This window comes from Arvicola amphibius, chromosome 14, assembly GCF_903992535.2.
Source record: "Arvicola amphibius chromosome 14, mArvAmp1.2, whole genome shotgun sequence".
Lineage (NCBI taxonomy): Eukaryota > Metazoa > Chordata > Mammalia > Rodentia > Cricetidae > Arvicola > Arvicola amphibius.
This window is the reverse complement of record NC_052060.1, coordinates 10,259,514-10,276,018: the sequence shown is the minus strand read 5'-3', so window position 1 is coordinate 10,276,018 and position 16,505 is coordinate 10,259,514. Positions and strand designations below refer to the sequence as shown.

The following is a 16,505-nucleotide window of genomic DNA, read 5'->3' as shown; positions in this document are numbered from 1 at the left end:
GGAAGTAGAGGCAGGGCAATGAGAACAGGAGTATTCTGGGAAGAAGGAAGCTCTCTGTGCAATCCTGGCCAGACACCAAAGAAGCAGGATGTGACCTTCGCCACTGTAAAAGGTACCAAGCCAAGTGGCTAACATAGATAAGAATAATGGGTTAATATAAGTTGGAGCTAATACAAAGCCTGAGCTAATGGGCCAATCAATTTTATAACGTATGTAGACCTTCTGGGTGATTCTTTGGGACCTAACAACTGTGGGAACCAGGCAGGACAGAAACCCCAACAAGCAGGCTCCTTCTTTGTAATTTGGAGGATGCCTAAGAGGAATGCTAATTCAAACCTATGTGACAGCTAGCATACACAGTAGACAGGTAGTTGTGGATGTGACTGAAAGCCATTAACCTGGTTACCTAGGAGACAGAATGCTAATGTATGTCCCCTAACTTAAGTTTTGATATAAAGACTGTTTGAAGAATAAACGAGAAGAATTCTTCAGGATGTGAACTCAGGACTTCATGAAGGACCACTGAGAATCTCCCTCCTGATAAATTCATGTGAGTAGTGTCTTTATTTCTGTGACTCCACACCAGTCCAGAGAGAGATAGTTTAGGTTAGGGTCTGGTCGAGAGAAATAATTGAGGGTCCTGGCTAGCATCAAATCCCAGCATAATGGGACCCAGATGTGAGGATAATTGCAACCCCCCCCCCAAAAAAAGAAGTGACTAGACATGAGGGACCCACGAGAAAAAAATCGGTGGATATGTGAGTATTAAGTGCTCAGAAATAGAGATCAGAATTTAAAGGAATGTAGAAATGTAGGACAAAATTTAAATTAAGAGGAAAAAATTTGTAAATAAGTTATATGTATCGGCAGTCGGAGGAATTTGGATATAACCAAAAATAGTCCTTTTAGAATAAACCAGTTTTAATAAAAAGAGAAAGTGGGATACACTTACAAAGCCAAGGTTCCAGAGAATCAGAGAGTCAAGCGGGAGGAAAAACAGGGTCGCCTATCCCCAACCCGGTTCTTTTTAAAGGTACCTTTTTCACCTGGAGCAGCCACGCCCCTGAAAGCAGGGATTGGTCAGCTGCCCCAACATCTCCCCCTTTTGTCTAATTAAGGCAGATTCAGAAACCAAGTACAACTATATACAATGGGAATAGATCATATAAAATTACAAGAAGCAAACAATATTAGGCGAGAAACATATAACAAATTTTACAACACATTCTACTTCAGGAAGTCTAAATAATGTAGAAGGTAGCTACAATTATCTAATCTTTAACCCCATCAAAGATCTGAGAAGGGAAGTAATATTACTAAAGCAACCAGGAAGCACAAACGAGAAACTTCCAAAATGTGCAACAGATGACAGAGACAACTGTCTACCTGGGTAACCACACAAAGTCTCGCTAGCAATGTTGAGGCAACCAACTTTGCCTAAGGCCTAACACTACCTGACATACCATTTTTCAATGGCAATGAACCTTTAGTAGAACTATTCTATCCTGTCTTGGCAAGATAAGACAATTCTGTTTTATTTTCTTATAGATATTTGGTATCTTAGTCAGTAGTGAAGGTATGAGCTTTTCTTTGCCCAAAGGCCAGTTCTGCCAAGAAGAAGACAAACTCCCAGTGGAGTGCCTTTGGTGCTCAAGGTTCTCTGGGGAGTAGAGCATTGTTGCCAGAGGTGATTGTGTCTCATAAGTACAAAACTCTAGGTTAGATTAAAGGCCATGTTCTACAGCTCTTCGAAGAGGTAGAAGATTATACTATCTATATTAAATATAATCTCTATGTCTCTAAAAAACCTGATTATCCTAAATATAAATATGACAAACATATAATTCTCAACACTTATCTAACTTTAAGACTAATAGAATGGACAACTGTGCAATAAATGAAGACAATGATTTCCAAATGTAAACAGGGTCATTACATAAATAATATCCGAGGTAGAAATGTACATTGCAATATGGTAAACAATGTCATTACATAAATAATATCAGAGGTAGAGATGTACATTGCAATATGGTAAACAATGTCATTACATAAATAATATCAGAGGTAGAGATGTACATTGCAATATGGTATATATCTCAATCTAACAATTGTTTCAAACAGAGGTAGGATCATACTCTCATACAATGTTCAATATATCAATATATAAGAATCAGCACCAATACAGTTTTCAAAAAACAATAACTCACAAATATCAATTATTCCTTTAGACCAGTTAATCCCTCCTTTTTTTAACATATATATATATATATATGTGTGTGTGTGTATGTATATATACATAGTTTATACCCCTGAGTCCATATAATACCTCCCTCAACCCCTCAACCCTATATCAGCCACCAATTAGTGTCCCTAAACCCGAGAGTAAACTTTGTTGGGAGAGGGGGCGTCGTCATCTAAGACTGCTTTCAGCTGACATAGGGGTGACTTTTCTTCTCAGGGGGTCCTGTGAAAGCAAATGACGGTAAAATACCCAGGGTAACATTTTATCTAGGAAGAATGTGTCTAGCCTCTGAATATTTTGAGGAGATCTGGACAGAATGTTGTCAAAAATGTGCACTATTTAAAAGTGTTCTGTGCAATTGGTACCAAAAAACAGGCCTAACTTTAGCGCTACAAAAACATGACATCATAATAACCAGTTGGAGTTGATGTTGTGGGGCCCCATCTTCATCCTGGAAATTTTAAAGATTACTGAAGAAAAATTTTTTTGTTTGTTACGGGAAAGGTAAGCATTATCTACACAGACATATACAGACATATATATATGCAATGAAAGGTGTATTGAAGACAGACACAGATATGAGGGAAGGCACAGAAGGCAAATATATCAGTATCATTACTATCATTATTACTATTATTATTTTGTCTCATAACATGACTCCTAACCTGAGATAGAAACTCTGAGAAATCTTTTATAAACAGGATTGGAATTGGAGAGGGACTGGGCCAGAGTACAACTCCAAAAACCAGCTCTAAATATTTATAAATAAATGTACATTGACACACATTTTAAAAAAGTGTATTTCATACTCACGAAGATTATCCAATGTTATTGTTGATACTTAGTGTGTTGTAACTGGTTTCCATCCATCCGTATTTAGATATCCAGGGTCCCTCAGATCCTTTGAAGGTGAGTGTTTTTCTGTGGAGATAAGAAAAGAACCCTGCCCCCAAACTATAGTTCTCTTACCATCAATATGTTTACCATCCTTGTGTATGAATTGTTATTTTTCTTTTTTAAGGGGTTTCTCCTCTTTAAACTTTATTAACTTTGATGGTATCCACAATTTTTCTTCTCTTGTGGAGACAAGAGCAAAACTCCTTCCCCAACGCAGCATATCCCCTGGCTTCCATTGTGAGGTCAGCACATCCTTGAAATAAACTGGTTGATTTAATTCAGCAGACTTTTTTATTATCCAATGTCTTTCTGCAGCCGTTGTCCCCTTCTCATTAGCGTTGAGAAAATTTAAGGTTAGTAAAGCATTATGTAATCTATTTCTGGGGGTATTATACACCCCCTTTGGTTTGTTTAACAAATCCTTTATAGTTGTATTTGATCTTTCAATGACTGCTTGACCTGTAGGATTGTAGGGTATGCCTGTAACATGCTTACTATTGTAATAATCAAAAAACATTTAATTTTCCTAGAGACATAAGCTGGACCATTATCCGTCTTTATTTGGTGGTAGAGCATGAGACTCTTAATCTCAGGGTCGTGGGTTCGAGCCCCACAAGAGCGCCAAGTGTACTGGTGGTCGGAGGAATTTGGAAATAACCAAAAATAGTCCTTTTAGAATAAATCCGTTTTAATAAAAGGAGAAAGTGGGATACACTTACAAAGCCAAGGTTCCAGCGAAGCAGAGAGTCAAGCAGGAGGAAAAACAGGGTCGCCTATCCCCAACCCGATTTTTTTAAAGGTACCTTTTTCCCCTGGAGCAGCCATGCCCAAGAAAGCAGGGATTGGTCAGCTGCCCCAACAGTTATATAAATGGGATAAGGAAAAAGTATTCAGTTATATATGTTGATATCTAAAGTGAGTTATAAAGTAGAGCAGAAACAATGGCAGAGACATTAGATCTATAAGCATGATAGATGCAGAATTACAACTTTTATCACTTGCTAAATGTGTAGGAGGTCCTTCTGTACTTGTATTCCTTTCATTGGCTGAATAAAGAAACTGCTTGGCCTTTTGATAGGGTGGAACTTAGGTAGGCAGAGAGGACAGAACTGAATTCTGGGAGGAAGAAGGCAGAGACAGGTAGATGCCATGAATCTCCAGCCTGAGATGGATGTAGGTTAGAATCTTGCTGGTAAGCCACAGTCACGAGGTTCTATACAGATTACTAGAAATGGGTTAATCAAGATGTGAGCATTAGCCAATAAGAGGCTAGAGCTAATGGGCCAGGCAGTAATTTAATTAATACAATTTCTGTGTGGTTATTTCAGGGGTTAAGCTAGCCGGGTGGTGGGATGCAGCCCACTCACCTCATACTACATAAACGGGTAGAAAAAGTGAAGGAAAATGACTTTTGGCCCCAAAAAATCACCAGGTTACTGCTGAGATTATGGAGCCACATGGGCATAGTGGCCAGATAATCAAACACACTTGTTGGGGGGAGAGCAAGCAGGAGACAGGGTAAATTTAGAGAACAAATTTAACCTCACATAGTCAGTACCCCAGAGTCAGTCAATAGAACAGAGGAGAGGATTCAGAAATTCTCCTAATTTTATGATTTACAAGTTAAAATAAAAAAAGATAGTTAAAAATCTGCCCACCAGAGCTTGAGAAGGCAGGCTGGCAGGTGGGGAGAGCCTGTGTCCTACCCCCTACAGTGAGGCACAGCTTCAACTGGAAACTGAAAGACAGGTTTAAAATAAGGTAGCCTCTGAGAACTGCAGCTTCAGGTCAATTAAAAATAAATAAAAAGGTTAAACATGTTTGTTTTCCATTTCACAATTTTTCTTCTTTGTCAAAAGTCTGCTGTTTGTAGGCATGTGAAATCGTATCCAAGGTGGATTGATTTCAGTACTATGGATCTATAGTGAAGTTTTAAAGTCAGAGATAGTGATGCATTCAGAAGTTCCTTGATTATATAGGATTTTAAAATTGTTTAGGCTATCCTGAGGTTTTTTTTTTTTCTTATAAAGTTGAGAATTGTTCTTTCAAGGTCTGTGAAGAATTTTGTTATAATTTAATGGGCATTTGCATTGAATCTGCAGATTGAGATCAGTAAGATTGTCAATTTTGTTGTGTTGGCTCTATCTTAGCAAGAAAGTAGATCTTTCCATTTTCTGATGTCTCAAATTTCTTCCTTCAAAGATTTAAAGTTCTTTTTATACAGGCTTTTCAATTTGTGTGATTAGAGATACTCAAAGATACTTTATGATATTTGCGGTTATTGTATAGAATATTATATCTCATTTATCACATATGTAGAAGAGGTGTATTTTGGTTTGTTTTCAGATTCTGGCTATGATAAAGTAATTCTTCTGTGAACATAATTGAGCACGTGTCCTTATGGTATGCTTGAGCATCTTTTGTACATAGGCCCAAAAGGGGTATTGCTAATTTTTAGACAATTGTATTTTCTGAATTCAAAGGTCAGAAAAATAATCTTTTTCAGATGATTGTTACTGTAATTTGCACAACTATATTTTGCTAATGTTATAGCTAAAGATCCTTTAAAGGATGTTATGCAAAATTTTACAAATGGATTTTCCAATGGAAGAACCGCATATACGATTAATAATAAAAAGAATCATGGAGCGTGATATGGCTCCCTGAAAGCAAGTTATAAAAGTTGCAGACAGATGTGCTACAGATAGATCTGACATAATGACACCAAGGTGACCTTTGCTAAGGCAAGGTGTAAAAGCTCTTGCAATGGGGCTAGAGAGATGGCTGAGTGGTTAAGAGCATTGCCTACTATTCCAAAGGTCCTGAGTTCAATTCCCAGCAATCACATGATGGCTCACAACCATCTGTAATGAGGTCTGATGCCCTCTTCTGGCCTGCAGGCATATATGCAGACAGAATATTGTATACATAATAAATAAATATATTTTTTTAAAAGCCCTTGCAATGAATTATAAAAAGACCCGACCTATACATATTTAGGGTCAAGGATGTGTTTATGTTCTTTTTTCACAGAAAGAAAATAAAAGCTGGATGAGATGACTGAATATACAGTAAGGAGCGGCAGACCAGATGGCATCATAGTGCAAACGCCCCGTAGAGGAGTTGGAGAAAGGAGTTGGAGAAGAATTCATGGTCCAGTCTTCCTTGCCCCCAACAGAGAGGAGTGCCTGATTGCAGGAACTGCTGCCAGCACTCTACACTGCAGGGTGCCATGCTGCACTGAGGGACAGATGCTGAGCTGCTTCCAGAAACCTGGGACACACACAGACCCAGAGGCCCTGCTGAGATGACCTGACTGCGATGACTACAATTTTCTGAAGTTTGAATCCTGTTTGCTTTGGAACTGAGATGCAGGCTGAACATTTGAGTATTTTTAATTTCTGGGACATAGAATTCATTTTGGTTAAAATATTGAACCTAAGAACTAAGACCTAAATTTTCCCCTCAGGGAAAGAAAGACTCAAAATAAGAAATGACTAAAACCCCTCTTCACTTGAGAAGGGGGAAGACTAAAGGTTTAGTGCTGTTCAGAGACTTGAACTGGTATTTGAGAACAGCAATGTCATTGTACTCTTACTGGTATTGACCTGATATTTATAACTGTAGATAACATGTTGAGAAAAGTTGGTATTGACCAATAATGGCAAGAATCATGGTACTGACCTAAAGAGATTTGGAAAAGTTGGTATTGACCGAGAATACTGAGAATTATGGTACTGACAAAGATACTTGGAAAAGTTGGTATTGACCAACAATGCTGAGAATTATGATACTGACAAAGATATTTAGAAAGTTGGTATTGACCAACAGTGCTAAGAATTATGATATTGACCTGTCCACTGCCGAGAAAAGATTGACACACCCTGTAAATGTTGGGAGTTAAGATAGTTATAGTTTTCCTTTGTTATGATAAAAGATAAAGTAGATATAAATATTGTAACTAGAGAACAGTTCCACAGGCTCACCTGCTTGAATCCTTGGTCCCCATTGGTAGAAATGTTGGAAAGGGAGTAGGGCAGAGGTGTCCCTGAGGGTGGACTTTGAGCAGCTGCTGCTCCTAGAGCAACCTCTACCCCCTCTTCCAGATCTAGAAAGGAGCTCTCTCTGCTGTGCTTGCTGTCACCCAGATCTCCGACCCCTGGAAACAAAACGTAAGTCCAATTAAATGTTTGCTTTTGTAAACTGCTTTGGCAGTGAAGTCTACTGACAGCAATACAAAGCAACTAATCCTGGCCTTGTAGGAAAGTTTCTGGTTACATGAGTGAGCTTCCTGTTTGTTGTTCCCCCAGTAGGTATTCTGATACCATGAGACAAGCAATAACCTCTTTTGGCAATGATTGCTCTAGCTGTTCTAACCCTCTGTTCTGGGGGCTCAATGGCTTGAACACCTTTAATTGTTTTCTGTTCTCTTTTCTCCTCATCACAGGGGTGAGAGAGAGGGAGTCTGTCTGGGGAAGGGCTCTTAAAGGACGTTTGAGATAAATGCTTGTGTCTGAAATTGGAGGATTCACGCTCTCAGATTTGGCTCCCAATATGTATAAACAGTGCATATCAATTTACCAACAAGAGAAGGAGCAGGCGTGTCTTCCGCTAACACTTCTCAGCTCCCTGCTCACTCACTATACAAAGCTTCTCAGTTCACCACCTCCATGTGTGCTCCATAGTTGATGGCACTGCCCTTATAAATGCCATCGATGAGTGTCATCTAGCTCATTTCTGTGTTGAGGGTGTATGCCCTATTTCACATATATGTCAACAGTGTCTGATCAGGTAGGCAACTAAGAGTGAATAAAGACAAAAATAAGGTACAGCATACACAGATTTTTATCAAATAGCTGGCATAAGTAGGGAAGAGGCAGAATTCTTTGAACATAAATATGAATTTAAAGTGTTGTTGAACATAAGCAAGTTGCATAATCATGAGGAGAATCAAGAAACAGAAGGTTACTGAGAGTCTACAGCCAAAACATTTAATCACTATACTATATATAAGAGAAAAGGAAAGAGGGAAGCATATGGAAGGAGGAAAGGAAAGGGGGAAGCTGACTCTTTTACTGGCTTTTGGGACCCTGCTCCTCATCCTGGGTCACCTTGCCCAGCCTAGTTCCTCCAGGACTAGCCTTCTCACAGTGCCTCCTACTCCCTATGGTGGTTTTTAACCACTTCCTCTTGTCTCAGGCTACCTTCTCTGGGGAATTTTCAGCCCACTAGACAGAGTTGCCTACTGGTTCAGGGGACCTCTCCCTGTTGACTATGATTGTTCTTTAACTTACTGATCATCCCACTGGTCTCTCTAGACTCCAGCAGAACCCCTGAGACCTTTGCACCAAAAACTTGTGCTCATATCTGAACTGGGGTCAAAATGAGTATTGCCTGAATTTGCAGGAGGCAAGACTGAGAGAAGACAATATCCATAAAAAAGACCCTGAGGCTCCATGTCCAGTATGTTCCAACTGGCTTGGGCTGTCATATCCCTATGGCCTTACTGTTATGGTAAAACTAAAATGCCACATGTCCCTGAGTGGTGGTAGTGGGCAATGGGCAAGAGACCATGGCGGGCATCCTGGCATAGCTCTTCTCCTTGCTCCTGTCCAGTGTTTGTGGTACGGAAATGTCTGGTGTCTGTTTAAGGTATTGGCAGAACAGAAGACAAAGTTAGGTTTAGAGGAAAAAAATAGGACTAGGGAATTTAAGGGGGTGTATCTGACATTTTAAGGTGGATCCTTCAATTCCACTCCCTGGAACTCACAAGAATTCTTTGAGTTTGTGAAACAGAAGTTTTAGACATATACATTCCATAAACAGTAGCATATTCATGTCAGAATAACTGTGACAGATATTTTTTCACAATGAAAAGTATTTTTAAGACTATAAAAGGCAACATGAGAGAGAAATTTGATAACTTGTATTTGTCCTCACAACTTCGTAACTTGCAAGTTTTGTATATGTATTTGTATTTTACTAAAATTTATTTGGTGAGGTCTCATCTGTCAAACTGCATCAGAGATTTTGAGAAGGATAAAATTTTACTTACTTGTGTTAAGATAATACAGCTTCTATGATAAGATTCTTCTTTTCCTCCTCCTCCTTCTCCTCCTTCCTTTTTTGATTTTTGTTCATTTTGGTTTTGTTTTATTTCTTTGTTTTGTTTGATTTTTCAGTTTTTATTTTATTTTTTTTTTGGTAGGGGAGATTGCAAGGGTAGAGGGAGGGTGTGAGGGGACAGGGAGATGAGCAGGATAAGAATGCATGATGGGAAACCCACAAAGAATCAGCAAAAGGTTATATGCTTTTGGTAGCCTAGGAATTCTCCAGCCTTTTTGTGGTGAACCATGAAGAGAACAAAGCTAGAAGTTTGACCTTCAAAGGGCCAGACTATGACCTTCAAAGCCACCCAACAACAGTTTTCCAAATGCCATCACTGCCTTTCAGGCTGTGGCATTGGTTGTTGCTGGCCGCTTTTAGACAGCTTTGTTCAAGAAACGGGGAGAAGATAAATTGAGGGTCTGAAGAGACAGCTCAGTGGTTAAGAGCATTCGCTTCTCTTACAAAGGGGCCATGTTCTGTGGCTGACAAGGAGGGCTGACTGAGAAGCCAAGGACCATGGCACTGGGCTCTGAGTCTACTGCATGGACTGGCTTTTGGGAACCCAGGCTGTTTGGATCCTCACCTTCCTAGACCTGGAGGGAGGGGGGAAGGTCCTTGGACTTCCCACAGGGCAGGAAACCCTGACTACTCTTTGGACTGGAGAGGGAGGGGGAAGGAGGGAGGGGAGGGAAATGGGAGGAGGGAAGGAGGTGAAAATTTGTAATAAAATATTAGAAAAAAGAAAAAAACCAAAGGGCCATCTTCTGTTCCCAGCACACAGAGAGCAGCTCTCAACTATCAATGTAAGAACACAGCTCTCATCTTAAAAGAAACTTAAGTTTGTTCTGAAGCCATTTTGAGTGACAATGACCTGAAACATGGATTAACTCAAAAGCCATGTTCCAACATGGAAGCAGTTTCACAGGGGTTTTTTTTTTTTTTTTATCATTTTAGAAAACAAGGACAGTCACACATCAAGACAACTTTAAAATACATTGGTGAGCACACCAGAAAGGCAGGTAGAATGAGACATGGGATGATGCTGTCTGATGTTATTCTTAGCTCTTGGATTGGTGGAAGCTTAAGTTTTGCTTGGTTAATAACTATTAAGAGATATTTACTTATTATTACTAGAAATTATTTCTAAGTTAATAGCTTATTTATTATCACTAGGTATTGGTTCAGATACAGAGTGGTACAAGGAATGGATGTCTCATAAAGCTAAAACTAGCCCAAGATAAAATATTGAGCTCCTGAACCAACAAAATTCCAATCTCCCCACAGGACTGAGATTCCAACTGGCCCATCAGTCTCTGCAGACACACACACACACCTTGCAGGAGGTTTTTGCTCACAATCAGACACAGCTTCCATTCAGGAATTTTCATTCACACAACCACCTATAATTCCAGCTCTAGGAAATCCAATGCCCTCTTCTTGTGGCTTCCAATGGCACCAGGTACACACAAGGTCTCATACAAGACATTTTATAGCTTCCCTGTCTAAAAACAAAACGAGACAAAAGTACCTGGGATGAGAGCACGGGAAGAATGAGGAAAAGACCTAGAGGCAAATCTCAACAACTCAGCCCCAGGTCTCCCCACAAACAGAGCCAGCAGGCACTGTTCTGGGTAATCGTGGTGGACAAAGGTGGACCTTCATGATGCAGCACAGTAAAACGAGCTGCCAGTGAGTTCTGCAAAAGGTAGAGAGGACAAACACAGAAGACAGGGTTCTCTTGTTTCACAAGCAGATGCCTCCCCCAAGTTAGAGCCAAATTCCTGGGCTGCCACTTCCATTTTTCCCTCGGGCTTCAGGAAATTTCCTCACCTGAAAAGTGCAACAGTCCTGCATTTGAATATTTGCTGGTATGAAGGCACAGCTGCAGTGGAGTGGCAGGGATTCCCAGTCCTCCCGACACCTGTCGAGGGTCATGAGACCTCTCAAGGACTGGGAAGCTGAGAGCCTGAAGCCAGCCCTTTCCCTGATATATCAGTGGCCTCCTTGACTTGCTGGCTGAATGTTGACACCAGTAGGACTGCCTAGCATTCCTGCATTGAATTCTAGGTGTTTCCCAGGGGATGGTGAGTTTGAAACTCATTTGCAGCCACTGAACATCACAGTGGGGACACAGACACCCAGAAAAGTCAGAGCCTCGATCAAGACCACACTCTGTTGATGAACATCTCTGCTCTGCTCCGCTCACTTCCTAGACACTGCCCCTTCCCTCTTAGGTTGCATGAAGTTTATGATGACGTGCTTAAACCCTGAGTCTTCACTGCTTTAAAATGCTAACCAAAGCTGGGCAGTGGTGGCACGCGCCTTTAATCCCAGCACTCAGGAGGCAGAGGCAGGTGGGTCTCTGTGAGTTCAAGGTCAGCCTGGTCTACAAGAGCTAGATCCAGGACAGGTTCCAAAAGCTACAGGGAAACCCTGACTGGAACAACCAGAATAAACAAAAAGAGTAAAATAGTAGCCAGTGGATAGCACATGAAGGGAACCTTGGAACTGACGCAGGACGTGTTTCTGGCCCTGCTTCATGCTAGCCTCCCTCAGGTCAAATATCAAAAGCTAGCTTGATGACTTGTGAAATTCCTCGCTGTGCAGGATCTGGACTGATGATTGGCAGGGAACACAGAAGCCTTTCACCCTTACGCGGCATTGGATTGCCAGCCCTGTACCTGGCTGCACCATATATTTATGGTGCTATAAATGAGATAGAGATCTGAACCATGAGAGAGCTCTATCACAGCTAATCATTTGTTCAGGACGTTATGGAACCTCGTGTGGATCTGTGCCCTCCCTTGTTCAGATAACTTGTCCTGTGGTGTGGAGCGTGTTGCAAATAGAATGACAGCATCAAGCTACCTACAGTGATCGCATGGTCTCCAGTCTGTACCCATTTACCTTAAAAACTCCTGGATCTAACCAGTGTCTCCCAGGAGCTGGTGGGTTTGAAGCTTTGATGCAATCCATATCCTGGATGGACTGTTCCCCTGAGCATCGCTGTGTAACATAGTCAGCCATCTTTGCATACAAGGGGATACATAGCCACCCCCTCTCAATAGTGTCCAAGACAAGCAATGTCTTGCTGCTTGGGACAAGCAAGGCACCAGATGTAGGCAGAGTGAGTAATTCCTGCCTGCATCCCTCAAGGGCAGCGGCAAATGGAAGCACGTTGGAATGTGCTTTGAGTCAGAGGTGCTGACTTTGAAAGCTCAGACTGGCTGCAGTGAACAAAAACCTGTAAGTCACTGGGGACTCTGAAGGGAAAACCACAGAGCCTGGCACTAGACTACCCATCCTGAGTTGGCAGGTTGTGCACCCTTTGCCACCAGAGCAGAGGGAGTGGAAGTATCCAGATTCTCAAGGAAAGCTGAGGAGGAGTGACGTGGAGAGTTTTCTAGTTAGTGAGATGAGTGGGGAATGGAGGTCAGAGAGGCAGGGAGAAAAGCAAACAGTCAGAGGACAAACAGAAGGATAGGTAGGCACACCTCCCAGGCCTGTCTCCCAGGCCTCTTCTTGCCTATTATTGGAAATCAAACACAGGCACTGTACAGACTATATTTATGACCCCACCATTTGGAGAGCATATGAGAAAGGAAGCCTCCAGTAGCCCACAGGCAATGCATCAGAAACCCTATATTGTACGTTCATATTTTCCATTTCCTTAGGCATATATAAAGTTTTTGGCTTATACTTCATGCCCAAGAAGGAAAAGAGGCAATTAACTAACTGATCCTATGGAATCCCCATCATGTTTGCTAAAATAACCATTCAGGCTACTCCAAAGTGATGGCTCAGTGGGTAAAGGTGCCTGTTGCCAGACCTGGTAACCTGAATTCTGTCCCTGGGACCCACATGTGTAGGAGGGAGTTGCTTCTTCATCAGGGCCAACCAGCTAGCTTAGACTCAAAATAATTGCACAGAAACAATATTAATTAAATACCACTTGGCATATTAGTTCTAGATTCTTAATGATAACTCTTACATATTAATTTAACCATTTTTTATTAATCTGTGCATCACCACAAGATCATGACCTATTGGCAAAGTTTTAGCATGTCTTACTCTGGTGGCAGCTCCATGGTGTCTCCCACTTCGCCTTCCTTCTCCCAGCATTCAGTACAGTTTTCCCCACCTCCTGGAACTTTCTCCAAAATTGACCACATGCTTGGACAAAAACCAAGCCTCAACAGATACGAAAAACATGTTTAAATAACACCCTGTATCCTGTCTGACCCCACACAATAAAACTGGCTACCAACAACAACAGAAAGCTTACGAACTCATGGAAGAAAACAACTCTCTACTATATGAAAAATAGGACAGAAATAAGAGAGACATTTAAGACATTTTAGAATTGAATAAAATGAAAACACAACATACCCAAATGTAAGGGACACAATGAAGCCATTCTAGAAAGCAAGTTCATAGCACTAACTGCCTACATTAAAAAAAAAAAAAAAAAACCTCACACTAGTAACTTAAAGCACACCTGAGAGCACTAGAGCAAACAGAAGAATTACATTTAACAGGAGTAGCAAGAAATAAGCAAACTCAGGGTTGAAATAAATAAAATAGAAACAAAAATGTAAGAATAAAAAAAAACAGAGTTGGTTCTTTGAGAAAAGTTACAATATTGATAAATCCATATACATATTAACCAAAAGGCAGAGAGAATATACAAATTAACAAAATCATAGCTGGAAAGTTATTACAACAGACAATACGGAAATCTTGAGGATTACAAGGATTATTTTAAAACCTATACTCAAACAAATTGGAAAAACTAAAAAAAGGGAAAAAGGATTTTCTCAATAACTAAGATCAGATAAGCAACTTAAACACACCCATAACACCTAAAGAAATAGAAGCTATTATCTAAAGTCTCCCAACCAAATAAGAGCCCAGGGTCAGATAGGTCAGACAGTTTAAACTTAGAATACCCAAACCACATAAAGACCCACAAAGATATAGGGTTACAGAACAATTTCCTTTATAAACATAGATGCAAAAATTCTGAATGAAATACTTGCAAACTGAATTGAAGAGCACCAAAAAGATCATCCACCATGATCAAGTAGGCTTTATCCCAGAGATACAAGGATGGGTCAACATATATAAGTCAATAAATCTAACACACCATAGGCACAAACTGAGAGCCAAAAACCACAAGGTCATTTCATTAGACGTAAAAAAGACCTTGACAGAAATCAACAGCCCTTTGTGATAAAAGTCCTGGGGAGATCAGGGACACAAGGGACGTACCTCAACATAATAAGGGCAATTTATAGCAAATCCACAGCCAACGTCAACATAAATGGACAGGAACTCAAAGTATTTGCACTAATATCAGGAACAAGACAACGCTGTCCACTCTCTCTACACCTGAAGTCTTGACTAGTGCAACAGCACAACTGAAGAAGATCAAGGGGTACATCTTGAAAAGGAAGAAGCCAAAACATCTTTATTTGCAGATAATATGATAGTCTACTTAAGTGATCAAAAAAATTCCACCAGAAAACTCCTAAAGCTATTAAACACTTTCAGCAAAGTAGCAAGATAGATAACTCACATAAACCAAGAGCCCTCCTGTATACAAATTACAAATGGACTGAGGAAGAAATTTGGGAAACAACACCCTTCACAATAGCCTCAAACAATACAAAATATCTTGGGGGTAACTCTGACCAAGCAAGTGGAGGACTTGTTTGATTAAAAACCCTGTCCTTTGCAATACATTGTAGCTTCCAATTTAGTGGTTGTCTGGAATTCCTGAGTGTGCAAACTAGTGGGTCTGTTTCTTGTACCTTCCCTTGGGCTCTTTTCGTCATTTGTTTGTTCAATTCTGATGTGATCGTTTTTTTTATCTTATTATATTTTATATCACCATCACCACATAAAAACCTAGTTGCTTTCTAATGAGAGACAGAGAGGGGGTGGATCCAAATGGGAGGGGAGGGGAGAGATGCTTACAGGAGTAAAGGGTGGGGACACCATATCAGGAAATATTATGTGAGAAAAGAACGTACTTTCAATAAAGAAAACAATGGTGCTTTAAAAAAGATTATGGAAACTGAAAAGTTGAAACAGACTGTGTACAAGCAAGCTGTGTCTCCTGCACCTGCATGTGTGATGGGAAGGGGTACCTGTCTGTTCTGAGCATACTCTTCTATGAGGAACTGTCAAACCAAGGTACTCACAGAGTCTCAAGGGATGTTTTAGTTGGAAAAGTGAGGGTGGCTGGAGTAAAGAGAAAAGCTCACGGTCATCCTGCAATGGGCTTCTCGTGTTACGGTTACCTCCCTTGCACTTCACTGTATTATAGGCATGGGTATGTATCTCATTGGAAAATATTCATCCATCGAGTTCTATAATCTAAGTGTGTACCTAGGTGTGTCTACATGACTTTCAGGTAATATGAAGGAAGAGTTTAAGTATGAATGGGTGAAATGTATGTGCTTTCTGTGGAGAGAGCATGTGCTGCTGTGTTTGAGGGCTCCACAAAGTCGACCCATGTGGGACCTACACTGGGGTCTGTGTGCACCCTAACCAGTAGAAGGGCTGCACGCCCCTTCCATGCAGGTATGCTCAACCACTGGAAACCGCAACAAGGCTTGCTCACCTACAAAGTTCATGGTTACAAAACTCACAATGGAATCAAAAAATGGAATGAACTTTTCATAATGTTCTAAGTAAATTCTTAACTTTGTATTGGGCTGCATTTATAGATATCTTTGGCCACATGGGCCTATAGGCTGGATTGGACAAAGCCATAAGGTGACTTTTTTTTGCCTACTATTGTCAATATAAACAAACCAACCCACAAACAAATAATCAGAAGTCATTTATTCTAATAAATATTGATGTGTCTTTTAGATGAGCATATGCACGCTCTGTAGTTACATGTGAGCTTCTCAAAGAAGTTGGGACAAAGAGAAGTTTATAAAAACAGTAATAAGGAACATTACAGCTAACACACTGAGAGACTACTCTTTGGCCATGTTTGATTAGGCTTGGTTCCGTCTCTGTTACAGCCATACCACCCTGAATGCACCTGATCTCATCTGATTAGCCTTGATTATATACAGCATAACCTAGTATCATCAGAAATAAGGAAATCTCAAATTGCCTACATCATATTGACTTGTGAGGCATTGTCTCGATTGTTAATTGGCACAGAAGGACCCAGCCTTCTAAGCTTCTGGGTAGCCAAACAGTTAGATATTCTTGATATAAATGGAGGTTTTTCTCC

At 40.5% G+C, this 16,505-nt stretch overlaps 1 protein-coding gene across 3 annotated transcripts in view; it reads left to right on the top strand.

The window, feature by feature from the left end:
* The window catches only part of LOC119801286 (NADPH-dependent 3-keto-steroid reductase HSD3B3-like), a 47,636-nt gene that overhangs the window by 24,611 nt on the left and 6,520 nt on the right, over nucleotides 1–16,505 (top strand). The window contains exons 2-3 of one of the 3 annotated variants that reach the window (XM_038311804.2): nucleotides 6,173–7,150; nucleotides 7,246–7,311. The exons of 1 other annotated variant lie outside the window; for it this stretch is intronic. The gene's annotated coding sequence lies outside the window, so the exon portion shown is untranslated. Of the gene's footprint in view, nucleotides 1–4,304; nucleotides 4,332–6,172; nucleotides 7,312–16,505 lie in introns of those variants that run through there. One more of the 3 variants, XM_038311803.2, reaches the window with a different exon arrangement.